Source organism: Triticum aestivum, chromosome 6A (genome assembly GCF_018294505.1).
Source record: "Triticum aestivum cultivar Chinese Spring chromosome 6A, IWGSC CS RefSeq v2.1, whole genome shotgun sequence".
Taxonomy (NCBI): Eukaryota; Viridiplantae; Streptophyta; class Magnoliopsida; order Poales; family Poaceae; genus Triticum; species Triticum aestivum.
Window position 1 is genome coordinate 38,229,402 of NC_057809.1, and position 8,453 is coordinate 38,237,854.

The window sequence follows — 8,453 nt, forward strand, 5'->3', positions numbered from 1 at the left end:
AACAGAAGCTAAGTTGCACTGAACCCTTATTTGTTCTATCCTTTTTATATAAGGTTATTCCTCCCGGAGATGTCACGCCTTTGTATGAGAAACCTGCACGCCAGGGGGCTCTCCCACGATCGGCAATGCCCTTGCCTGGTTTCGAGTCCGCTCAACAGCTCAAGCGGCTGCGTCGAGAATGGCAGAGTAACCTTCCGCGACCAACAACGCTCTCGATTCTGACTCGAGTCAAGCTCGACAGTTCGAGCGGCCGCGTTTGCAACGGAAAGGTGGCTTGTCCGGCAGCATGTGTACCCAGCAGGCCCATGGGGATCCGTCCCCAAAACGCCGCTCGGGGCTTCCGCGCCGGCGAGCCTGCCCAATCGGCGTAGGGCACGCATACAAAGAGGAATTGAACGGGGAAATAACATGCATGAAATTAAAAGTACTACAAGGTTATATTACATCACATCATTGCTGCGGTTCTAACTAAAGATGAAATTTGTCTTGGTTGTGAACCTACAGCGGCGGTGAAGAACGGGATGCCTAATCCCGGCGCCGGCCTTCCACCCTCTTGATTTCGTCGATGCTGCTGATGACGGGCTTGATGCGCTCCTTGAGCACCATGAGGTCAACACCCTCCGGCAAGCTATCCATCGCGGCACCGAAGTCGAGGTCAGGATTCCAGTACGCCATCTTGGTGAGGACCTTGGTCATGACCCCCCGGCAAAGTCGCCGAGCTTCCTCGGCCAACGTGGCCGCTCGGTTGGAGTGAAGATAAGCCAAGGCTCCGAGGACGCCCTCGAAGAACAGGGTCAACTTGGTGTTGACGGTCCCGCTGCGCTCAGGGGCGTACCTCACGTTTGGCATCCCCATGGTGGCCAACTGCGAGGTGACCCTGCCGGCGACCTCCTCCAAATGGCTGATCCATCTGTTCTCGCCCGCCACATAATACTGGTGGGAGGCGGCCTCGTTCGCCCACAGCTGCTTCTCCTCCTCCAAGCTCTTGGTCAAGGTCTCCTCCCGAGCCCTGCTCTCCGACAGCATCTTCTCGAGATCCTCCAGCTTCAGCTTGAGATCTCTGACGGAGTTTTGCGCTTCGGAGAGCTCCCCAGCCCTGCTGATGACCGCTCCTTGTGCCTCCACCAAGCCGCTGTTGAGTGTGCTCTTCTCGTTGGACAGCTTGAGGGCCTGCTCCTTCAGCTCGTCTTGTTCCACCTCCAACTCCCTTACCTTGCTGGCATGGGCCAGAGCCTGGGCATCGAGTGCCTCCTTGTGCCTCTGCTCCAGCTCGCGAGTCCGCCGCGTGACAAGGGCCTCTAGCTCCTCATCCTTGCCACGGAGCGCTGCGGCAAGCTTCGCCTCACACGCAGTGAGGTCCTCTTCCTGGGAATCCAGTGCGGCTTGATGCTGGTTCCGGACGGCCTCGGCCGTGGCAGCCAAGTTCGCCACCTGTTCCTGGGCCTTCTCGATGTCAGCCATCTTCATGGTAAGCTCGACATTGTGCTTGGCCAATTCCTCCTGAAAGGCCCTCTGCTCCTCGCGAGTCTGGTGGAACCAGGTCTGCGTCTCGGCAACGCATGCCTTCAAGTCCACCTCCGCGTTGTCCACCGTTGCCATTCTGGACTTGACCTTGTCCAGGCGAGCACGGTAGAGCACTTGGAGCTTCCGGAAATTGGCCCCCATGACACGGAAAAGCTGCTCTTCTGGAGAATCGTCACCACCAACGCCCAGCTCATCAACCACCTCGAGCCCGGTGGCGGCGTAGTCGATGGGGGTGGTGTGTTAGGAGTAGCCCTCTATGGCTCCTCCTGCTGCCGCTCCCCTCCTGCAAACCCAGCAAGGTCAGCATCATAGCATCGAGCGCCTACCACATGTCGAGTAAGAAGAGGGTGACGAACTTACGCTGGGGGCTGCGCCGGGGGCTGTTGTCCGGGCTGCTCAGCACCACCAGTGGTGTCTTTGAAGCCCCAGCCGGGGGCTGGCTGCTCGCCGAGGAGCAGAGGGCCTTTCAGCAGAAATTGCCCAAGCGCAATGTCGAGCTTACCATGAAGATGGTTGACATCGAGAAGGCCCAGGAATAGGCGGCGAACTTGGCTGCCATGGCCGAGGCCGTTCGGAACCAGCATCAAGCCGCACTGGATTCCCAAGAAGAGGACCTTACCGCGCGTGAGGCGAAGCTTGCCGCAGCGCTCCGTGGCAAGGATGAGGAGCTCGAGGCCCTTGTCGCGCGGCGGACTCGCGAGCTGGAGCAAAGGCACAAGGAGGCACTCGATGCCCAGGCTCTAGCCCATGCCGGCAAGGTAAGGGAGTTGGAGGTGGCGCGGGACGAGCTGAAGGAGCAGGCCCTCAAGCTGTCCAATGAGAAGAGCACGCTCAACAGCGCCTTGGTGGAGGCGCAAGGAGCCGTCATCAGCAGGGCTGGGAAGCTCTCCGAAGCGCAAAACTCCGTCAGAGATCTCAAGCTGAAGTTGGAGGATCTCGAGAAGATGTTGTCGGAGAGCAGGGCTCGGGAGGAGACCTTGACCAGGAGCCTGGAGGAGGAGAAGCAGCTGCGGGCGAAGGAGGCCGCCTCCCACTAGGATTATGTGGCGGACGAGAACAGATGGATCAGCCGTCTGGAGGAGGTCGCCGGCAGGGTCACCTCGCAGTTGGCCACCATGGGGATGCCAAACGTGAGGTACGCCCTGAGCGCAGCGGGACCGTCAACACCAAGTTGACCTTGTTCTTCGAGGGCGTCCTCGGAGGCCTTGGCTTATCTGGCGCGCCAAAGATGTCAGTGGAACGACACCTATGGGATAACAAGAATCCCTACTACGGTTGCGGGGCGCGGGGTCATGAGAAGAGCAGATCAAACATATAGCACACGGTTCGTTTATCCAGGTTCGGGCCGCGAGGATGCGTAAAACCCTACTCCTGCTTTGGAGGATTGTATATCTGGTTCTTGAGCTAGCTATGGGGCGTGAGGAGCTCCAAAAAGCCGAATCTTCCTCCTAGTCGCCTCGGGCCTCCTTTTGCAGGAAAGGGGTTGCCACAGTGGCACACAGGAGGTGGAAAGGGTACAGTGATGTGAGGTTATCCCTTGCATTACATGACAAGGCGCATTTAATGCGTCTTGCCCAGGTGTCCTTGCTTTATCGGGGATGGGGGAGAGCCATGTCTCGTCCCTCGCTACTCCCTCTCGTGTCGACACGCGCCCTGGCCAGCGGCGCCCGCGGTGCCATGTAGGCAGGCAGGCAGCTGAGGTGGCGCAGTAGTGGGTCTCCACGAAGATCCGCATGCCGCCACGCAGGTGCCTACCCAGCTGGTTGGGTCGACAGCTGCATGCGAATGGCGGTGGAGGTTTGACTGGCGTGGGCCTGATGGTGGCCCTACGGGTGTTCTTGGCAAGGGCCTTGCCGGGGCCCCGGCAAAGGTCTTGCCATGGCGCCTGCTGTCATCCCCGGCAAGGCTCTTGCCGGGGGCCTTGTGGTCCTTCTTGGCTGGGATCCCGCCAAGGATCATCATCTTCTAAAGGGTGTATCTGATCTTGAATGTCTTCACAAAGATCTGCATGCCACCACGGGGATGTCTCCCGAATCCTTGCACCATGGGGGCAGTGGACTCAAGGGTGACTTATTCCATAGGTGTGGGGCGAGCTGCCACGGCAAGGGTCTTGCCGGGTTTGCTAAAACCGCCTCCCGGCAAGGATCTTGCCGGGGGGGCCACTTCGTCCCCTTTGCTCTTTGTGGTCTTGGTCTTTGCGTCGTTCTGCTTCTCCTGAGCTTCGGCCTTACCTTGGCTCACCTCCCTTGCCTTGCTCAGTGTGGTGGTGCCCGTGGCTCAGACTGCCCGTGTACAGTTATAGGGGTACAAAACGTGTACCCCTCTTTTTGTACACCGACAGGAGCCCCGGGGCCTGGGCCACATGTAAGCACTATAGTGTTGTTGGGCTAGGCCCAAACACGGTGCGTGGGCAGGCGGGGCGGTTTTTACCGTGGTAAGTTTCTTCGCGCGCTGCGCTTCCCATGCTTCCCGCGCGTGGCACGGCGTGGGGAGGCGTGGGCGGCATGCGTGGGGTTGCTTCCCACGGGCATGCGTCACATCACAGTTAATGTGAAAGGAGGCGGCCCGTTGTTTCCCCCCATAAGAAAGGAATAACCGCGGGCGCGCTGCTCACTTTCTCCTCTTTCCTCGTGCCTTTTCCAATCTCAGAGCCGTCGTTTCCTCTCTTCCTTCCTTCCTAAGCTTCCGCCGTCGCCCGCCGTCGTTGCTTCACCATCCCCCTTCCTTAGCCCTCTGAACTTCTTGGTCGCCATGGCTCCCAAATTTGCCAAGGGCAAGGGAGTGGCTAAGGGCGCCGGGACGATGGAGCCGACGGAGAGCGTGCTATCGGGGGACCGGACGAAGTCTGCCTTCTTCTACCCCTCGAGGTTGATGTTCAAGAGCTCCGGGCCTCCTTCAAGCCCCTATGGGGAGTGAAGACGGGGGGAGAGGATTCGGGACACCCGGCGACGCGCGTCATTCCTGCCGCTTGTGCCGATCCTGCCCCAAATCGGTACCCCTTCTTCGTTGATTACTTTTCTTGTGGGTTATGCCCCCCTTTCTTTGATTTCTTCTGTGATGTTATGCGCACCTTCGGCTTTCGCCTCTTGGATTTTACTCCGAATGCGGTGGCATGCAAGGCTTTCTTCGCGCATCTTTGCGAAGGCTTTGCCGGGGTGCAGCCCAACACGGCGATCTTCCGCCATTACTTCTTCCCTCGAATCTAGCCGGGAGGAGCCATCTCCGGTTGCGTCACCTGGATCCCAAGATCCAAGGGGGCGTACCCGGACGGTGCCGTCAAGGAGAGGTGGGAGGAATTGCGTGGCCGGTGGTGCTGGATTGAAGATGAAAACCTGCCGGAATTCTGCAAGGTCCGCCGAGTGCCGCCGGTCCGTGGCAGCGATTGGAGCGATGTCGACGCCGCCGATGGGAGGCTCACCGTCGCCACCACCAGGATTCTCCGGCTCACCCAGGCCGGACTCACCCTTGAGATGATCGGGGCGGACTTCATTCACCGCCGGATCGCCCCGTTGAACAACAAGGGGAGGCCAACTTGGCTCTTTATGAACCCGGCTGGCATTATGCGACTCCGCCCCGGCCTCGATCACAACTTCACAGTGCTGGTGCATGCCCAATTGTGCCAGCGGCTTTTCCAGCTTGATGTGGGTCGCGATGGCGAGGTCGAGGGGACCAGCAAGGCCGCGAGGGCTGCTACAAAGGTTGGCAAGGCCCTCAAGGGGTCATTTTTCAAGCTGCCAGCGGGGGTGGTCCCATTGTGCAACAATTCACGTCGGTCCGAGATCATCGCCATGATGCCGGACTGTAATGCGCACGGCCCTATCCCGAGCTGGGAGGAGCCGAAGGACGAGGATGTGCAGCAATTCTTCGACACCCTGATCGAGGTGTACGTCAATGCCGATGCCGAGCGGTGGCTTATCATGGACACCACCCAGGCAGAGCTGGACTACATCGCCACTAGGGCGAGGGAGGCACAGCTTGCCATGGAGGCCGGCAGCGCCGGGGGCGTGGAGGACAAGGCCGCAACGGCGGCGGAGGAAGAGGAGCTCACCCGGTGGGCGGCGGCCTCCGGGGAGGTCAGCAGTGCCGACACTGGATCTCCGCTCGTCGAAGACGCGGCCGACGAGTCGTCATCGTTGGAGGAGGACGTGGCAGCGGGCTCGACGCCAACCACGGGAAGAGGGCGAGTCCCGCAGCGGCTGGCTCTGGTGAGCCGGTCCGGCCCGGCAGGGCTGCGCGGCCTCAATTGACCCTGGAGGGGTCTGGGCGCCACACGAGGGCCACGGCAGCCAAGAGGCTGACGAAGGCCGCTGAGAAGAAGAAGACAACAGCCCCTTCCTCATCTGGGTGCGCACAAGCCCCGCCGTCTTCGCCTCCTTCGGCAGATGTCGACTCAGATGTTGACGCGGGGGTCACTTTTGATCTCGGGCCTCTCAGCCCGAAGAGGAAGAGGAAAGCGGTGGAAGAGGAGGGGTGGATGACGAGTAAGTACTCCGTTCCCTACTGTCATTTCCATTCCTCTGAATTAAGCCACCCATCTTGATCCGTTTTTGCTTTTGCAGGGATGCAGAGACGTTGGCCTAGAGGGTGAAGAGGGCGAGGACCTCGGCGAGCAGCCAGCCCCCGGCTGGGGCTTCAAAGACACCACTGGTGGTGCTGAGCAGCCCGGACAGCAGCCCCCGGCGCAGCCCCCAGCGTAAGTTCGTCACCCTCTTCTTACTCGACATGTGGTAGGCGCTCGATGCTATGATGCAGACCTTGCTGGGTTTGCGGGAGGGGAGCGGCAGCAGGAGGAGCCACAGAGGGCTACTCCTAACACACCACCCCCATCGACTACGCCGCCGCGGGGGGCATCCCCGGCAAGGGCATCAGGCACGGAGCCCACACCCATGGAGGAAGAGGGGAACTTGGGCGCTAGTGGCTCTGCCACGACGCCAAATGCTGGCGGAGAGGGGACTTCTGCTTCACAGCCTGGCACTGGTGAGTCGTCTGTCCTTCGTCTCTGTTTTCCCTTGTTCTTTTCTTGGCTTCATTGCTCCCGTTGCTGCCCAGTCCCTCCTTCAACAGACATGGAAGACGTGGACACTGTTGTCGGGGATATTGCTGAGGAGGCCGCGGCGGAGGCCAGCAGGATTGCCGCAGAGGAGGCTGCCAAAGACGCTGACGAGGCCGCCGCCGACGAAGCGGCCAAGGGTGCCGCGGGGGCCGCCGCCGCGGGGGCCGCCAAGGCGACCGGCGAGGCTTCTGCCGAGGGCGCCACTGGTGGACCTGCCGGTGAGGCCGGCAAGGCCTCCGCCGAGGAAGAGGTGATGGGTGACCAGCCTCCCTCCTCCTCAACCTCGGGCCCCGGCAGATATCTGAAGGTGGGCGACGATCTCTTCGTCCACCTCCCAGGGGCGTCAAGGTCCTCGCCCTCTGGTTCGTACTTGAGGTGCTCTCCTGCTCAAGGGTTCGTACTTGAGGTGCTCTCCTGCTCGCCGAGGTCCTCGCCCTCTTCACCCTCTGGGCCAACGTCTCTGCATCCCTGCAAAAGCAAAAACGGATCAAGATGGGTGGCTTAATTCAGAGGAATGGAAATGACAGTAAGGAACGGAGTACTTACTCGTCATCCACCTCCTCCTCTTCCACCGCTTTCCTCTTCCTCTTCGGGCTGAGAGGCCCGAGATCAAAGGTGACCTCCGCGTCAACATTCGAGTCGACATCTGCCGGAGGAGGCGAAGACGGCGGGGTTTGTGTGCGCCCGGATGAGGAAGCACTACAGGAATCAACTACTTTGCCGTCTGCCACGGCGGACGGCAAAGGCCATTGCCGTCAGCCGCGGACGGCAAAAGGCTCCGGCAACGTAGGCTCCGGTAAACAGTTTCTTTGCCGTCTGCTACTGACGGCAAAGTCTTTGCCGTCTGCGGCGGACGGCAAAGAGAGCGCGGCAGACGGCAAAGAGAGCGGACGGCAATAACTGCGCTGTCAGTCCGTTAAGTGGCTAACGGCAGGCCTTTGCCATCCGCCGCTGACGGCAAACTTTGGAAGGCCTTTGCCGTCCGCCGTGTGATGTCAGCTGACGTCACTACACGGCAGGCATTTGCCATCCGCCTCTGACGGCAAACTTTGGAAGGCCTTTGCCGTCTGCCACTGTAGGCAAACTGACCAAATTGGTCAGCCTCCCAGGAAGCACAGCTGCCTGCCATGTGGCCTCTTTGCCGTCCGCTGCTGATGGCAAAGAGCCCTTTGCCGTCGGTGGCTGACGGCAAAGAGGCCCGAGATCAAAGGTGACCTCCGCGTCAACATTCGAGTCGACATCTGCCGGAGGAGGCGAAGACGGCGGGGTTTGTGTGCGCCCGGATGAGGAAGCACTACAGGAATCAGCTACTTTGCCGTCTGCCACGGCGGACGGCAAAGGCCTTTGCCGTCAGCCGCGGACGGCAAAAGGCTCCGGCAACGTAGGCTCCGGCAAACAGTTTCTTTGCCGTCTGCTACTCACGGCAAAGTCTTTGCCGTCTGCGGCGGACGGCAAAGAGAGCGCGGCAGACGGCAAAGAGAGCGGACGGCAATAACTGCGCTGTCAGTTCGTTAAGTGGCTAATGGCAGGCCTTTGCCATCCGCCGCTGACGGCAAACTTTGGAAGGCCTTTGCCGTCCGCCGTGTGATGTCAGCTGACGTCACTACACGGCAGGCCTTTGCCATCCGCCTCTGACGGCAAACTTTGGAAGGCCTTTGCCGTCTGCCACTGTAGGCAAACTGACCAAATTGGTCAGCCTCCCAGGAAGCACAGCTGCCTGCCATGTGGCCTCTTTGCCGTCCGCTGCTAATGGCAAAGAGCCCTTTGCCGTCGGTGGCTGACGGCAAAGAGCCTGTATATTGTCTCTTTTTTCTGTTTTTTCTTAATCCAACAATTTTCACAGCAAATATATCACATATTTAATAGCAAACATATC